The sequence below is a fragment of the Podarcis raffonei genome, chromosome 8 (assembly GCF_027172205.1).
Source record: "Podarcis raffonei isolate rPodRaf1 chromosome 8, rPodRaf1.pri, whole genome shotgun sequence".
Classification (NCBI taxonomy): domain Eukaryota; kingdom Metazoa; phylum Chordata; class Lepidosauria; order Squamata; family Lacertidae; genus Podarcis; species Podarcis raffonei.
This window is the reverse complement of record NC_070609.1, coordinates 46,131,393-46,147,575: the sequence shown is the minus strand read 5'-3', so window position 1 is coordinate 46,147,575 and position 16,183 is coordinate 46,131,393. Positions and strand designations below refer to the sequence as shown.

The 16,183-nt window shown below is 42.0% G+C and overlaps 1 long non-coding RNA gene across 1 annotated transcript in view; it reads left to right on the top strand.

Moving 5' to 3' along the window:
• The first annotated feature begins 5,935 nt into the window (after positions 1-5,935).
• The window catches only part of LOC128419224 (uncharacterized), a 42,160-nt gene continuing 31,912 nt past the window's right edge, over positions 5,936-16,183 (top strand). Inside the window, exon 1 of the long non-coding RNA XR_008331818.1 lies at positions 5,936-5,973. This is a non-coding gene — a long non-coding RNA (uncharacterized LOC128419224). The remainder of the gene's footprint in view (positions 5,974-16,183) is intronic.

Here is a 16,183-nt window from a genome sequence, read left to right as displayed (position 1 = left end):
CTGGAAGTGGTTCTCCAGGATCTTGGCAAAGATATCTTTCCCATTTCTACCTGGAAATGATAGGGAATGAACTTGGGAACTTCTGTATGCCAAGCAGATGCTCTACCACTGACTTACAAAAGTAAACAACATGGATGAGATGTTTTGACCATATAAATTGGAAAGAAAAACAAACTACCCTGCCGACTGCAATGTCAAAGTCTCAAGAAAAGCTGAGCTTATGTCCACATATTTTTCTTCTTTGCACTTTTGTCAATATACTGCCAGTTCAGATAAGGACAGGGAGTGCAAATTGCTAATCCCTTGTTTTACGAAAGGCCAATGACTTCTTCATCCAGTGCTGGAACATCATGTATTTTGTTGTCCATAATGCACACATGGCCCATTTGTTCACGGTCTGGTCATAAACCCCAAGCATGAGGGTCAGAAGTGGGCCAAAATATGTGTATCTTTGAAATGTACTGAGGTTTCCAGGACCACCACCACCTCCTCCTCCCCCTCCTCCTCCTCCCCTCCCCCCTCCTCCTCCTCCTCCTTCTTCATCTTCATTTCACCTGAACAAAAGCTTACGACTGGGCAGCTCCACTTCATATGACTAAGAGACCAATTTCTGGATCTACCCTGCCTAGATGTCAGTAGATCAGAGTTGGAGAACCTCAGAAATGAAGGCCAAATGTAATCTTCCAGGCCTTTCATCTAGCCTTCAGACAGTGGCTTGGCATTGGGGGAAGGGGGGGGGCTGGTGCAGCCGCAGCGGGCTGCCTCTGTGCCTAGCCCCCTGCATGCCCTGTGTGCCATGTGTCCACCCCGGATGGCAGTAGCATACGCTCCACCGCTGCCTTTGGAACCCTCTCCTGTCTGCAGTCCCCACTGCCCCTGCTTCACACTGTCAGGTCTTCCACCTCCCGAAAATGAAGTCAGGGGTCACAGATCCATGGGGGCTATGGGGCTGCAGATTGCTCACCCCTCCTTCAGATACCAGGCGAAAGCAGCCACATTATCCAGCACCTTTAGCATGGATTTAATTATGTGACTCTTTGTGATATTGTGCTTATAACACACTGCTTTTATGCTTGGTTCTAGCTTGATTTATTTTGTATTTTGTTCTTGTATTCTTGAAATTGTGTATGTAAGCTACCCTGGAGACTGCTGATGGAAAGATGGGGGTCTATTTTTTAACAATTTATTACAACTCACCCTTGTGACAGCAGCATCATAGCTGATGGAAATGTGAGAAAAATGAATCCCTGAGCAAGCAGAGATTCATTGCAACCCATTGTCCAGATAAAAATGTCCTATGTGCAGACAATTCATGGGGGACAGGATGGTTTCATACAATGGAAGACAAGTACAACCAAGGGACGGAGAGACACCAGGTTGGTCTTGACCTTTCTGAACATTAATGGGCTGCTCAAAATGTCAAATTAAATCACAGGAGTCTTTTCAGTTGACTTCAGCAGTCATTAATAGACCTACCATCAGTGGCCATTATCCATGATGCCAAGGGACAGGATGGCTGCAACTCGACTCATTTCATAAGTGAGCATCATAATATATTCAGTTTGACCTATATGTTCCCCATATTTAGTTGTTATTTCAGTAGTTCTTTGCATGCATGACTATGATCTCCAACAGAGGCGAATAGCCCTGGTACTTAGGGAGAACAGCTAGGAGTCTGTTTTCACTCTTCACCAGCATCTGCTATCTGAGGTGGTTGCTTCACTTTGCCTAATGGTAGGGTGGCCCTGACCTGATGTGGCTGGAGCAACAGGAGAGCAGTCAACCAATGGCTTCAACTTAGTCCCTTTGGCAAATGCGTCAAAAAAGAACTGAGTGACAAGATGCACCTCAGTTGTGCCGAAAGTAAACAAAGCAAAGATATGGTTCAGAAAGAGCAATGCAGCCAATAGAATATTCACTTCTACATTCCTAAGGCTGTCATATAAAAGGAGACATGGAGAGGTAACTTAAAGGTAGAAGGAGGATCACATAGCTTGAAGGGAACATCAGGGAATTGAAAGGTAGTATGCAGTCTTGGGACTTGGGAGCCAAAGTGCCATTTGAGATTTGGGGTAGAGCTGGAAAGGTTGCTTTTCACACATACCCCAAGAGAGGTAGGGCTTGTTGGGCTGGAAGAGATAGAACAGGGGAATTCATCCTCTGAGGTAAGTTCTCTTGGAATGTACTTCAGAAGGGTGAAATAAGGAAATGCTTCATGCAACCCTCCCTCTGGGACATATTTTGTTTTTTGGAATATGTACCTGAAACCAACCAATTAGACAAAGAAAGTGGAAATTTCCAGATAGCTTGATTGCTGAGGCAAAGACTGGATTTTATGAGCACGTCTCTTCATGTTCACAGAATCACAGTATTGTTGAGTTGGAAGGGACCCCAAGGATAAGGTATCCTGGTATGTATAACGAAAGTCCCTAACAATATGTAAGCTAAGGAAAACTGTAATGAGTTTAGGTTCTCTGGGCTATCAAGCAGCAGCTTGGTAATCTTGCTGCAATGCAGTAATGGGTTTAATGTTCAATCTCTGGTCAAATTAAAAGGAACAAAGATTTCATATCATAAATGAAAAACTAAGTATACTTTTGTTCAGCTTTAAAATAATAAATGTATCCAACTGGGAAAAGGTAAGTCACTTCCATTCCTCTACCTACTTTTTGGCCATACGGCTCCCATAAAGTTCCCAGTGAAGGAATGCAACCCTTGGAATGCAAGGTTTCCCACCCCTGTTGTAAAGGCAGCTTGGTACGAAATGCAAAAAAGTGACTACAGTGGTACCTCGGGTTACAAACGCTTCGGGTTACAAACTCTGCTAACCCGGAAGTAGTTGCTCCGGTTTGCGAACTTTGAACCAGGATGAGAATGGAAATCACACGCTGGTGGTGCGGTGGCAGCAGGAGACCCCATTAGCGAAAGCGCACCTCAGGTTAAGAACAGTTTCGGGTTAAGAACGGACCTCTGGAAAGAATTAAGTTTGTAACCCGAGGTACCACTGTATTTTAAAATGTATGTCGTGTAGAAAAACAGTGCAAAACTAAAAGGATGCATGGATTTCACACCTCTCAGTTGTTTAACTCAGAGGTCTTGGTAACCATAACTTGAGAGATTTTTGGAAGCTTATTCCCTTATAACTTCAGGACTTATATTTCGAGACTTGGATAGGAAATCACTTGCATCAAGTTCAAGTAATACGATAGTTGCAATGCTGGCACTTTCAACCCTGACATGTTATGTTCTCCTTAGGAGGGAAAAGGCCCATTAAAACATTTCTCCAATTATTAACATTTTCTGCACTGTCTAGACATTTAGGATGCAGGAACACACTGTTTATATGTCTGCCTTGTCTTGCTAAATGTACACATTTTAAGTAAAAACAGCTCAAGATTTTTCCCTTCTACTACAATATAACCTTTATTCACATTTTCCTCCCAGTAAAGAACCAGACAAATCCCAACAGGCTTAAGACTTAGGTTTGGCTCCAGTTCGATCAGATAGTCCAACTTCTCTGTCTCTTTTCCTGAATTTCATATGTCCAAAGTTGAATTGTGTCAAGTCCAAGGTTAAACATGATATGCAAATTCATTCCAAATAAGGGCCAAAATAGATCTGACATGAAGATGTGTTGTAGTTGGTGATGGTTGCTGCTGTGGCAGTGTTTTATGCTGGCTGTTGTGGCTGGTTGCTCTTGTTGCTGCTGCTGTGCCTAATTAACAGCATTTTGGAGGTGTTGCTTGGCTCCTATTTTCAAAGAAAAATTATTATTTCCCTCGTGTAAAGTCATTGTTTGTTTAAAACCATTTCTAGTTCTGAATTAGGTAAAGGTAAAGGACCCCTGGACAGTTAAGTCCAGTAATGGGGTTGCGGCGTCCATCTCGTTCCAGGCCAAGAGAGCCACCATTTGTCCACAGACAGCTTTCTGGGTCATGTGGCCAGCATGCCTAAACCGCTTCTGGCACAACAGAACACTGTGATGGAAACCAAAGTGCACAGAAACGCCGTTTACCTTCCTGGCGCAGCAGTATCTATCTATGTACTTGAACTGGTGTGCTTCCGAACTGCTAGGTTGGCAGGAGCAGGAACTGAGCAACGGGAGCTCACCCCGTCATGGGGATTCGAACCGCTAACCTTCTGATAGGCAGGTCTTAGGCTCTGTGGTTTAACCCACAGTGCCACCCGCGTCCCAAATGTGTGTAAGAAACATAATTAATAAATAATGCATCCATTCCAATTTGAAAACAAGACTAGGTAATTTGGAGCCTCAAAATCTGGGGGGAAATTTTGGAGAGGAAATTTGAAAACATCCCTCTAGCAACCAGAAAGTATTCCCAACTCATTTCGCAACACTGAAGAGAGCAGGGAAGCCTCTGCTTGCATGGATCGCTGCACTTGCCTCGACAGCCAGCATACTGCATAACTTTGTGGTCCAAATCACTTTGATCAAACCTTCAAAATGAGACTCCTAAAGAGCTAATTCATCTGTCAGTTCAACCTGCAAGGTGCTTTTCTTCTCTCATTACGTTTTGAAATCAAACCTCTCTTACGATCCTTACACAACTTTCATTTCCTTAAGCATCAGCAAGGTTCCACATTTCAAAAGCTCTTCACTCAACTACAAAAGGCAGCACATCATATTTATTTCTTAATCAAATGTGGGGGAAAAATAAAAGCAGCAGGACTCTCACTGAAACCTGTGGGTAAAGGAAAGGAAGTTTAAAAAGAAAGAAAGAAAATTATTCATATACTAAATCCCTAGCTTTCCTTTATCTTTGACACAAAGGAATAACATAACATGGTCAAAAAGATAAAACAATGTTTTTCATGAAACAATCAAGGTGAGAGCTTTGTTGTTGGCATCTGTCTGGCTTAAGAGACAATGGAGTGCATTTCTGGAGGTGAAGTCAAACAGTTGCGTTTGCAGTGGGCACAAGGCTGGGCAGTGTGTATGGAACTTTTAGGCTGCCCAGACCTCTCCCTCAGCCTGGCTGATTTGTGCTGCAAGGGAAAGCAGAGCATTACGTTTGGCACCAGCTTGGCTGCAGGAGTTGCCAGAAGGAGGCATGCAGGGTGGCGCTGTGGTCTAAACCACTGAGCCCTTTGAGCTTGCCAATCAGAAGGTCGGCAGTTCAAATTGCCATGACGGGGTGAGCTCCCGTTGCTCTGTCCCAGCTTGTGACAACCTAGCAGTTCGAAAGCACACTAGTGCAAGTAGATAAATAGATACCACTGCGGCGGGAAGGTAAACAGCATTTCCATGCGCTCTGGCTCCATTGCACTAGAAGCGGTTTAGTCATGCTAGCCACATGACCTGGAAAGCTGTCTGTGGACGAATGCTGGCTCCCTTGGCCTGAAGAGCAAGATGAGCACCACAACACCATTCCACTGTCTTGGGGACTCAACTCTGCATTTGTGTAGGGTTTACTCCTTGGCTTTTTCTTCTCCCCAAGATGTCTTGCAAGGCAGGATATTTTTTCTTCCCAGGTTGATGATCCCCATCTGCCCATCACTTCTTCCTACAGCACATGCAGAAACTGCCTTCTTGAGCACTGGATCCAATGTTGGTCTGTCTGCTCAATCCACTGGAGCCTGTCTTCGCTGAAGGATTGAGATTCATCTATGTGGCGTTCGTACGGAGCCCCCATACGGAGTCGTACGGACTATTGACCCATACACCACCAATCTGCTGCCACCAACCAGGTGCTCCCCAGTTAGTCTCGGTCAGGTTCTTAAGTTAACAATGAAGATTGTAGTTTACTGCAAACACAAATAAACTTTAATGCATTCGAAACACTGTTACCCTTTACCCTCTTAGTCTTATTTTATTCTGTCTCTAACTCTTCTACCTCCCCTCACACAAGAACCAACTGCACTAGCTGTCTCTCTATTTCCATCTGTCTGCCAACTGCTTTCCCAACTGCCTTTTCCAAACCAACCAACCCTCGGGCTAAGCCCTTTTATAAACAGGTAGGCTCCGCCTCTGGCTTTTCTATTGGTCTACCTATTAACTCTTTCTTTTCCCCTGTACAGACATTTTCAAAAGAATGGGCAAACACCACAATCTGCTACTCTCACCTGGTGTAGTCCAAACCATTCCTGGGGTGTGGTCGCTGTCGCATGCTGACAGCCTCTAGAAGCCACAGGTGAGAGCTGAATACAGGGTGGGAAAAAAGTTGGATGAACTAGATGAAGACATCTGAAGGCAGCCCTGTTTAGGGAAGCTTTTAATGTTTGATGCATTACTGTATTTTAATATTTTGTTGGAAGCTGCCCAGAGTGGCTGGGGAAGCCCAGCCAGATGGGCAGGGTATAAATAATAAATTATTATTATTACTACCCCAGAAGGGGCCTGACATGTCCCCCACCAGAGGTACTACCCCTCCCCTAGCTTCCCATACACCCCAATGAGAGCCTTTGAGCTTATAAAATTCATTGTTCTACTCTTGGAATCCAAAAAGGTGTTTGAGAAAGAAGTGCCCCCCTCCTAAAAAAATAAAATAAAATGGAGGTAGGGAAATTCCTTAACAGTTTTCTGGGAGATCTAAATCATATTCTCAGTTTTGCATACATAACATGTAGAGAATATTTTTTTATGCTTAGAAGTGAAATACTAACAGATGGGGAAAGTGACATGCAAAGAGAGCAAATAATTAGGAAAGATGGATGGTGGTATTTCAAAATCCCCAGCTTCAGCATTGTTGGAGATTTTCTAATGGCTCTTAAAGAAAATTCTAGGTTCTCCCCCACATTCTTAATAACACGTTTGTGACAATACGTCTTGTTTTGATGTTTCTGCCCACCAACCATGATATATCTAAACAATTTACAATTATTATCTCATGCATTTCCCCAACATTTATGACTCACTCTCTTCCAATACTTCAGGTCTAAAATAGATCTTGACTTTGCTTTCTGATGTTATTTGGCTTGAATAATCTAGTTCCAAATAGTATATTTCAGGCAATGGACCTGTGGCTAATTTCAGAAGAGCCACACCCTCCTGTGACATAAATGGCTGTACCTGGAAGACTTTGGACCCAATTCTTAAATGTGTTAGAAGGCAGGGGGAAGCCTGAAATTTGTATGATCGTGATCTAACACTGTGAGAAGGTGACTATATCAGTTTTTGTTTCTCTCATTTTTTCAGTCTTCAGTTCCCCACATTTCCATATCAGTTTGCAAGTTCTTTTTTTCCTTCCTTCCTTCCTTCCTTCCTTCCTTCCTTCCTTCCTTTACAAAAAAAATACTTCATAAAAATGCATTCAATTTTTCTAACATTTTTGCAAAGCAAGTTCCCTAATACAATGCATTTTTACATGTTATTTTCGCTAATTCATGCATTTGTATTCACATTTCGCCTTTGCATGTGCATCTTTGTGCACATCCCTTGGCAGGCAAACTGCATTTCAAAATAATTCAGAGAAGTAAAAATGTTGAAAGCTGGCTGTGTGTCGATTCATATATCGCTTTGGAAAGTGGGAATTAAGTGGTGCGGCAATAAAACTGCTAGCACAGTTGCAAAGCTAAGCAGGGTCCACTATGGTTTCAAATTCGATGGGGAACGGCGTTTTGAGATCCTTGCATTGCAGGGGGTTGGACTAGATGACCATTAGGGTCCCTTCCAACCCTATGATTCTATGAAATGTGAATTGAAATTGTCCTCCAAATGGCGCTTGAACTGGAAACCCATGGGTCTGGGGCAATAAGATTTTATTTATTTATTTATTTTAATATTTTTATTAAACAATTTTTATAGCCACACAAACAATCAATACATAACAACGACAAATACATAAACAAACAATAACAAAAAAAAACAAAAAAAAGACAAGTACCATTTCATATCCTAATTTCTTAAACCTTTCTTCCTCGACTTCCTCATGCCTCCCTTTTCTGTATTCCAAATTCTAATCAATTACTCAGCAAATCTTCCCTTATTTTACTTCAAATTTAAGCTAATCTTCCTTATTCTCCTTGTCTTAACCATTGCTAATAGTAACCATTTACTTTCCAGTCCAACATCATTCTAACTTTCATTAATTTTGTAGTATTTCTTTAAATAGTCCTTAAACTTTTTCCATTCTTCTTCCGCTGCTTCTCTTCCCTGATTTCGGATTCTGCTCGTCATTTCTGCCAAGCCCATGTAGTCCATCACCTTCATCTGCCATTCTTCCAGTGTGGGTAGATCCTGTGTCTTCCAGTACTTTGCAATGAGTATTCTAGCTGCTGTTGTAGCATACATAAAGAAAGTTATATCCGTCTTTAACACCCCTTGGCCGACAATGCCCAAGAGAAAAGCCTCTGGTTTCTTAGTGAAGGTATATTTAAATACCTTTTTGAGTTCATTATAGATCATTTCCCAGAATGCCTTAATCTTCGGGCACGTCCACCAAAGGTGAAAAAATGTACCTTCCTTTTCTTTACATTTCCAACATTTATTATCAGGCAAATGGTAAATCTTTGCAAGCTTGACTGGGGTTATGTACCACCTATAAATCATTTTCATAATATTTTCTCTTAAGGCATTACATGCCGTGAATTTCATCCCGGTGGTCCACAACTTTTCCCAGTCAGCAAACAAAATATTATGACCAATGTCCTGAGCCCATTTAATCATAGTTGATTTAACCGTTTCATCTTGTGTATTCCATTTCAGCAGCAAATTGTACATTTTTGACAAATTCTTAGTACTGGATTCTAACAATTCAGTCTCCAATTTTGATTTTTCCACCTGGAAGCCAATTCTACTGTCCATTTTAAACACTTCATTTATTTGGTGATAGTGCAACCAATCTCTCACCGTCTCTTTTAATTTCTCAAAACTCTGCAATCTCAGTTTGTCCCCTTCCTTTTCCAGAATTTCCCAATATCTTGGCCATTTCGACTCCATATTTAACTTTTTAACTGCCTTCGCTTCCATTGGCGACAGCCACCTTGGGGTTTTGTTTTCCAGCAAATCTTTATATCTGACCCAGACATTTAGTAATGCTTTTCTGACAATATGGTTTTTAAAACTTTTATGTGCTTTAACCTTGTCATACCACAAATATGCATGCCACCCAAAAATATTGTTAAAACCTTCCAAATCCAAAATGTCTGTGTTTTCAAGAAGCAGCCAATCTTTTAGCCAGCAGAAAGCTGCCGCTTCATAGTACAGTTTAAAGTCTGGCAGGGCAAACCCCCCTCTTTCCTTTGAATCCGTTAATATCTTAAATTTAATTCTGGGCTTCTTGCCCTGCCAGACAAATTTAGATATGTCTTTCTGCCACTTCTTGAAACAGTCCATTTTATCCATTATTTGTAATGCTTGGAACAAGAACAACATTCTTGGCAATACATTCATTTTTATAACTGCAATTCGACCTAACAAGGAAAGCTTCAAGTTTGACCAAATCTCCAAATCTTTTTTCACTTCTGTCCAAGTTTTTTCATAATTGTCTTTAAATAGGTTCACATTCTTAGCTGTCATATTTATACCCAGGTATTTCACTTTTTTAACCACAGTCAACCCCGTCTCATTCTGAAACCTTTCTTTTTCAACCTGTGTTAGATTTTTCTCCAATACCTTAGTCTTTAACTTATTCAATTTAAATCCTGCCATTTGACCAAACTCTTGAATTATTTCCAAAACTCTTTTCGTACTAGCTTCTGGCTCTTGTAATGTAAGTACTAGGTCATCTGCAAATGCTCTCAATTTGTATTGTTTAGCTCCGACCTGGATCCCTTTAACCAGCTGGTCCCTCCTGATCATATTAAGCAAAACCTCCAGGACCGATATAAAAAGTAGTGGGGAGATAGGACACCCCTGACGTGTCCCTTTTTCAATCTTGAACCCTTCTGTAACCACATTATTTACAATTAATTTTGCTTTCTGTTCAGAGTATATTGCACCTATACCATTTTCAAACCCTTGGCCTACCCCCATCCCCCGGAGGTTCTTCAACATGAAACTCCAAGATATATTGTCAAAGGCTTTCTCAGCGTCCACAAATATCAAAACAGCCTTGGTATTTATATTCACTTCCAGCTTCTCCAAAATGTCAATTATATTCCTTACGTTGTCCGACAAATGCCTTTTCGGGAGAAAGCCCGCTTGGTCCCCATGAATCTCCTCCATCAAAACTCTTTTCAGTCTCTTTGCTAAAATATCAGCAAAGATTTTGTAATCCACATTTAGTAGCGAGATGGGTCGGTAGTTCTTAAGTTGGGTCTTTTCAGTCTCTGTCTTTGGTATAAGTGTAATGTAGGCCTCCCTCCACGTATCGGGTGCCTTCCTCCCCTCCATGATCTCGTTGCAGACTTCCTTCAAAGGTTGTATCAACCCTTCCTTCAAAACTTTGTAGTATTTGGAAGTCAGTCCATCAGGTCCAGGTGATTTGCCCAACGTCATGCTTTGAATGGCATCTTCTATTTCCTGTGCTGATATCTCCTGGTTCAAAATTGTCTTACTTTCCTGCGAAATCTTTTTCAGCCCATTTTTCTCGAGGAATTGTTGTATGTCCATTTCTTTCTGCGGCCCTTGTGTATACAGTTGTCTAAAGTAGCTCTGAAAACAGTTCCTAATTTCCACTGGGTTACATATGTTCTTTCCTTCCACTTCTAAGTTTGTTACCGTGTTGAGTTTTTGTCTCTTCTTTATTTGCCAAGCCAATAACTTGCCACATTTATCTGCAGATTCAAAAGTCTTTTGTCTCATTTGTTTAATTTTCCATTCTATTTCTTGATTCATCAGTTCCATATATTGTGTTTGATACAATTTAATTTCTCTTAAAATCTCTTGCGATTTTGGCTTCAATCTTAGTTTCCTTTCCCCTTCTTTTATCTTTTCCAAGATTTTCTCTTTCCTCTCATTTTGCTTTCTTTTCTTTAATGAATTTTGTTGTATCAAAAACCCTCTCATCACGGCTTTACTTGCGTCCCATACTATTCTTTTTTCTACTTTAGTCCTTAAGTTGATTTCAAAATAATCTTTCAAAGTTTTTTGGGCCTTCTTGCAAATCTCCTCGTCTCTAAATAAGGTGTCATTCATTCTCCATCTGAAGGAGCCAGTTGTTGTTTGCTTCATCACCATCTTTACTGCGTTATGGTCGGAGAAGGTTTTTGGGCAGATTTCCACTTTCTTTATGTTCGACGCCATGTTGCTAGTCACCCAAATTTGGTCAATCCGAGTCCATGTCATTTTGACTTCAGAAAAGAAGGTTCCCTCTCTTTCTAATGGGTGTTTTGTTCTCCAAATGTCAATCAAGTCCATATTGTCAGTCATTTCAAAAAAAGTTTTTGGTAGTCTTCCGTCTTTTGTGATTACCTGTCTTTGTGCTTTGTCCATATTTGTTGAAACTACTCCATTCATGTCACCCATCATGATTAAATTATAATCCATATAATTTTAGAGCTGTTCTGCCCACCCAGAGATTGGCCATTGGATAGCTTTGATCAAGAAGGACTATAAAGTAGGGTTGGGAAATTTGTGACCCTCTAGCTGTTGTTGGAATATAACTCCCATCATCTTTGACCATTGACCAGACCTTGTGAAACTGTCTCTAGATGTGAGGGCTCTTCCACATTTCCAATTGTCTGAGCAATTTTCTGCTTGTCTTGTGCTTTCTAGGCACAGGTCTGATCTGAGCAGTTTTGCCTTCCCCCAGAAAACCCACTCTTTAGTGCTAAATCCTGTAGGCACCCCATTACGACCTTGTCAAGCATCTTGCCCCAAAGTGGAATAAATTCAACTGGGCAGTACTTCTTAAATTCTGTTGGGTCCAGGGTGCCCCCCAAGAGTGGCTGCAATATCAAGGGGGCAGGCACCACCACCTTCACCACACTTTGAACACACACAGTCATATCCCCAGCTAGCCTTTATCAGGCATGAAGGGCAAGGGTCAACAGAGCATGCTGTTGGGCATATACTTGCAAGCACCTTGCCCCATGCCATTAGACTGCAAAAATGGATTCTGATCCCATAAAGGACAAAGCTCACTCGGAGCTGCTTGAACTAGTTCACAATGGAGACGAACAGTTTTGTCTCGAAAGTGCCCAGTAAGCAATTCAGAGAGGTTCTCTGAGCTGTCCCAGACCCTATCCAACCAATATAGGTGCCAACAGCTTATTGATCACTTTGAAGAGCTCTGCTGGGTGGTTACTCAAGGATGCCCCCCTTGCTGCTTTCATGACAATTCAGTAGGCACAGTTATGTGCTCTAACATGCGTCAAATCATCTCAGAAATACCCCCCTCTGTCCCCCTTCCAAGTGAGAAAGAGGCATTATCAGAGTTCAATGACACATTACAGCTGTGCAAAAAGCCACAAGGAAAGCAGGACGGGAGAGGGGTGTTACTTGGGCAGGTGCATGGCCTTGGGAGAATCCTGAAGGCCATGTAAGAGAAGCCAGGGGTGCTACATTTGGCCTTCAGCCCTGCAGTTCCCCGCTCCTGTTTTAGACTAAGATGAAACAGCAACAGATTTGAAATCTGCCAAAAGAAGACGACAAAAATATGTGGGGTGGGGAGAGAAGATGGGAGTCGTGTCAGCTGTGCACTGTGCCAGGTGTTGACTTCATTAGCATTGCAAATCCCACAGTCGGATACACAGGAGATATTCTTTTCAGGAGAAGTTTAGATGGAAATGTAATTAGAACCTGTAAAGTAAGTGCTAGGAAGCGCCGTCTTGTAAGGTTGCGTATTAATATGAGGCTGAGTCAAAACTGTTCTTACCATTTCGTGTTCTTTCATATATATATATTTTAAAAAATGTCATCAGTGTTTTTATCTCCCTCCCCTTGCCTTGAAATTATGGTAATTTCTGTTTGACTGTTTTAAACACAGTAGGTCTGAGAACCTGCAGTGAAATTTCACTAGAAAATGCAGCACTTGGTGGGTACTGCGTCTTTTTGTGTGTGTCAAGAACAGCAAGTACAGCAAACTTTTTTAAGTCCTGAAGTCTTTCTGGAAAATAGTAATGAGATGACATGGCAAAGCATTCTGGGAATTATACATTTGTGGTGAGCACCATTCAGAATGAAGCTTAGCGCCAAGGTCACACCACGACTCTGTCCCCTAACATATGCATTTTTGTAAACAGTGTTTGGTTTGCGAAATTCTTTGTAAAATTTGGATAAGTGCCAATTTTGTTTTGCGTATTATTTTCGAAAGTGTGCGTTTGAGAGATTTGGGTTTAAATGAGACCTGTATCAAATTTCTCCTCCATCCCTGGTCTGGACAAACTGGTTGAAGTGCTCCACTTCAGAATTGTGGCTCTTGAGATTCTTCCTCCATCCCTTGGTTGTGGCTCACATGCAAAACACATAATTCACAAGCAGAAGGTTCCAAGTTCAAGCTCTAGCTCAAAGGATCGGGCAGCACCCCTGGGAAAGACCAGTGTCACAAATCCAGGAGATTTTCTGCCACTCAGGATAGACAATATTGGACTGGATGTTTCAGTAATCTCATTCATACTTTGGGGTAAAATTTCACCACCTACTTAAATTTCTAAATGAAATCAGTAGAACTTAAACATGCTTAACACTGTCTGGATTCTATCCATCATCTGCCGATCTATTTATCTATCCTCTAGGCCAAAAAAACAAGCACAGTAAAGAAAGGCTGAGTCATAATAATAAGCTGCATCTCCGTTAGAGTCTTTTCTGTGATCAAATTAGAGGGAAAGTGTTAAGTGCAAGGGAAGCAGGGAGGTGTTCACTTGGGAATAGCTTGGTTAATATACAGGGCTGCTTTAAACCCACTGCAAGTGTAATTTACGCTTTGACCTTTCTTCCTGCCTTTGCCAGCCAGGTTTCCTAAGCATTCCAGTAAGACCTGACAGATTAATCATCTGCTTCGGACCACAGCCCACTAGAGACATAATATGCTGAGCCTGCTGTGTTTGACAGACCACAGCTCCAGCGCTATGCTTGAGGGCAGCTTGGCAGCCACTTCCTGCTAGGAATGGAGATGGCGTGCAAAGGGATGTTGCTTAAACACCATACATTCTTGCCATCCCTGTTTAACCAACTTCCTTTCAAGGGAATAGGATCCAGCTGAAAACACAAGACCCTTGGGTCTGACCTGTTCACAAGAAAATTCTACAGGGGAGGGCCTTTGTGCATCTTCAAGCAGATATGATATTCAAATTAAGAAACACAGTGTGTGTTTTTTAAAGCCATGCTTCTGCAATATAATTAAAATGATGTATCACACCCTAAAAGTGCCCACTACCAATTCCCCTTTTTATTTTTTATAACACTTAGCACTGAGTGACTAGGGAGCAGCCATCTTGATTTCCTACTATGATCCCAAGGGCTGCCTTTTTAACTTTCCACACTTCTCCAGTGATATGCTATACCAGGGACATTTGAAGCCCTGGGCTGTCCTCTGTTGAAAAGAACTCTTGAGCAATAGGCAGCCTTATATAGGAATATCAGGTCTGTCTCAATTGTAAGCTCCACTTTTATTAAAAGGTGCCTCTTCAAGTAAAGGGCCCTGATCCACTCCAGGAATCTTTTGCTCCAATGGAATGGGGGAGATTCTGGTTGCCCTGGGAATTCTGCCATAGAGTCTGCTGAACTGTTCAGCAGTGGAATGGACTACCTTGGAAGGTGATGGACTATGTTTGATGGGAGGTTTTTAAGCAGAGGTAGGATGGCTATCTGACAGGGATTCTTTAGTTGTGATTCCTGCATTGCAGGGGATTAGATGAGGTACCTTTGGGGGTACCTTTCAATTCTACAATGCTACATTCTATGAGTCAGAATGTGGCAGTGTAATGGTATTGAGTAAGAGTAGGCTGGCCCTATGTACAATCTCCCTTTTGCAGGGGTTGGGAATATCACACTCAGGGGCCAAATGCAGTTCTCCAGACATCCCTATCTGACCCTTAGGACTTGGCCACTTTCCAAAGTTAGAGATACAGATCGGATTGTCGTGACCAGTGTACACGCCTATCAGATACTCCTTTTGAAAACTGAGAAATTCATTTGAGTCCACAGAGGAGATTTCTGGAAACGGTTTAGCCATTTTTGCTCCTGCTGTCGGAAACTCATCTCTTACTCTGGTGTCCCTTGAGACTTCTCCGTTAGGACAGTTCTACAAATAAATCCACTTCCCTGCTTATGGCTCTTTCTATTCTCCTTCACAACTGTCCAGAATATCAGGTGCTGAATAAACAGAGGTTGACTAAAAGATCAATGAAGCTTCATCTGGCAAAACTCCACACTGTACAACCGTGTCACTCTGAAGAACTTTATTTAAAAACACAACGTGAAGGGCATACATATGAGTCCAAGTTCCTGGAACACCCGACTTTCATGCAAAAGAATAAAAGCTTCTACAAAGGGAGAACATTTTTGTATAAAGATTTCTGGCGTTTTATCAATAGATTACAGCTAACAGTAGGCTGCTGCCCACTATCTGATTTGGAATGGGGGTATTTATTCCAGTTACCTTGGAGAGCATCTTACATTGGATGCCCTAAATTAATTCAGGTTAAAACTGAACCCATTCTGAATCAGTTCTATTGAATTCACAGTGATGTATTTGGGAATGTGATGGGGCCTGGAAGCATGGCTGAAGCATGTGCCTCCAACGCTTTGCATTCCTTATCAGAGGTGGGGCATCAGGGTCCTATCTGGCCAGGATGAGTGCAAGGTGAAGTTTAATGAAGGCCTAAGATGTGGCTGCTGTGCGTGAACAATGCATCTGATGTGAAATGATTTGCTGTGTCTGAACCCTGGGAAGGCAGATTCCTTGTGGGTGGGTGGCTCTTGTACTGAGAAGATAAGGATGGGGTTGCACTCATTCTGAAGGAGCAGGTACATTGTTTGGAGGTACTCTTTGTGCCAACCTTGTCACTTGAGGCTCAGGTGACCTCTGTAGCTATGAATGCCTATTTTCAGCTTTGTCATTGGCCTCATCCAGCAGGGCTGTTCCAATGTTCTTATGTAAGTCCTTAGGTTTCTCAGTTGTTTTGGATATTGCTAAGCATGTGCAGTATATCAGAAGCATCCAAGGGTCAAGGGAATTACAGCCCCCATAATCCCCAAGGTATAGCAACATATAAGACCATTGTGAATGAAACCTGATGAGTTCCTGGCCTTATTGGAACCATATCTGCAATTGCCTCCCGATGACATTTCAGGTTCTATAGTTTTGTCATAGAAGCAGAAATAGGTCTGAATAAGCTGCCC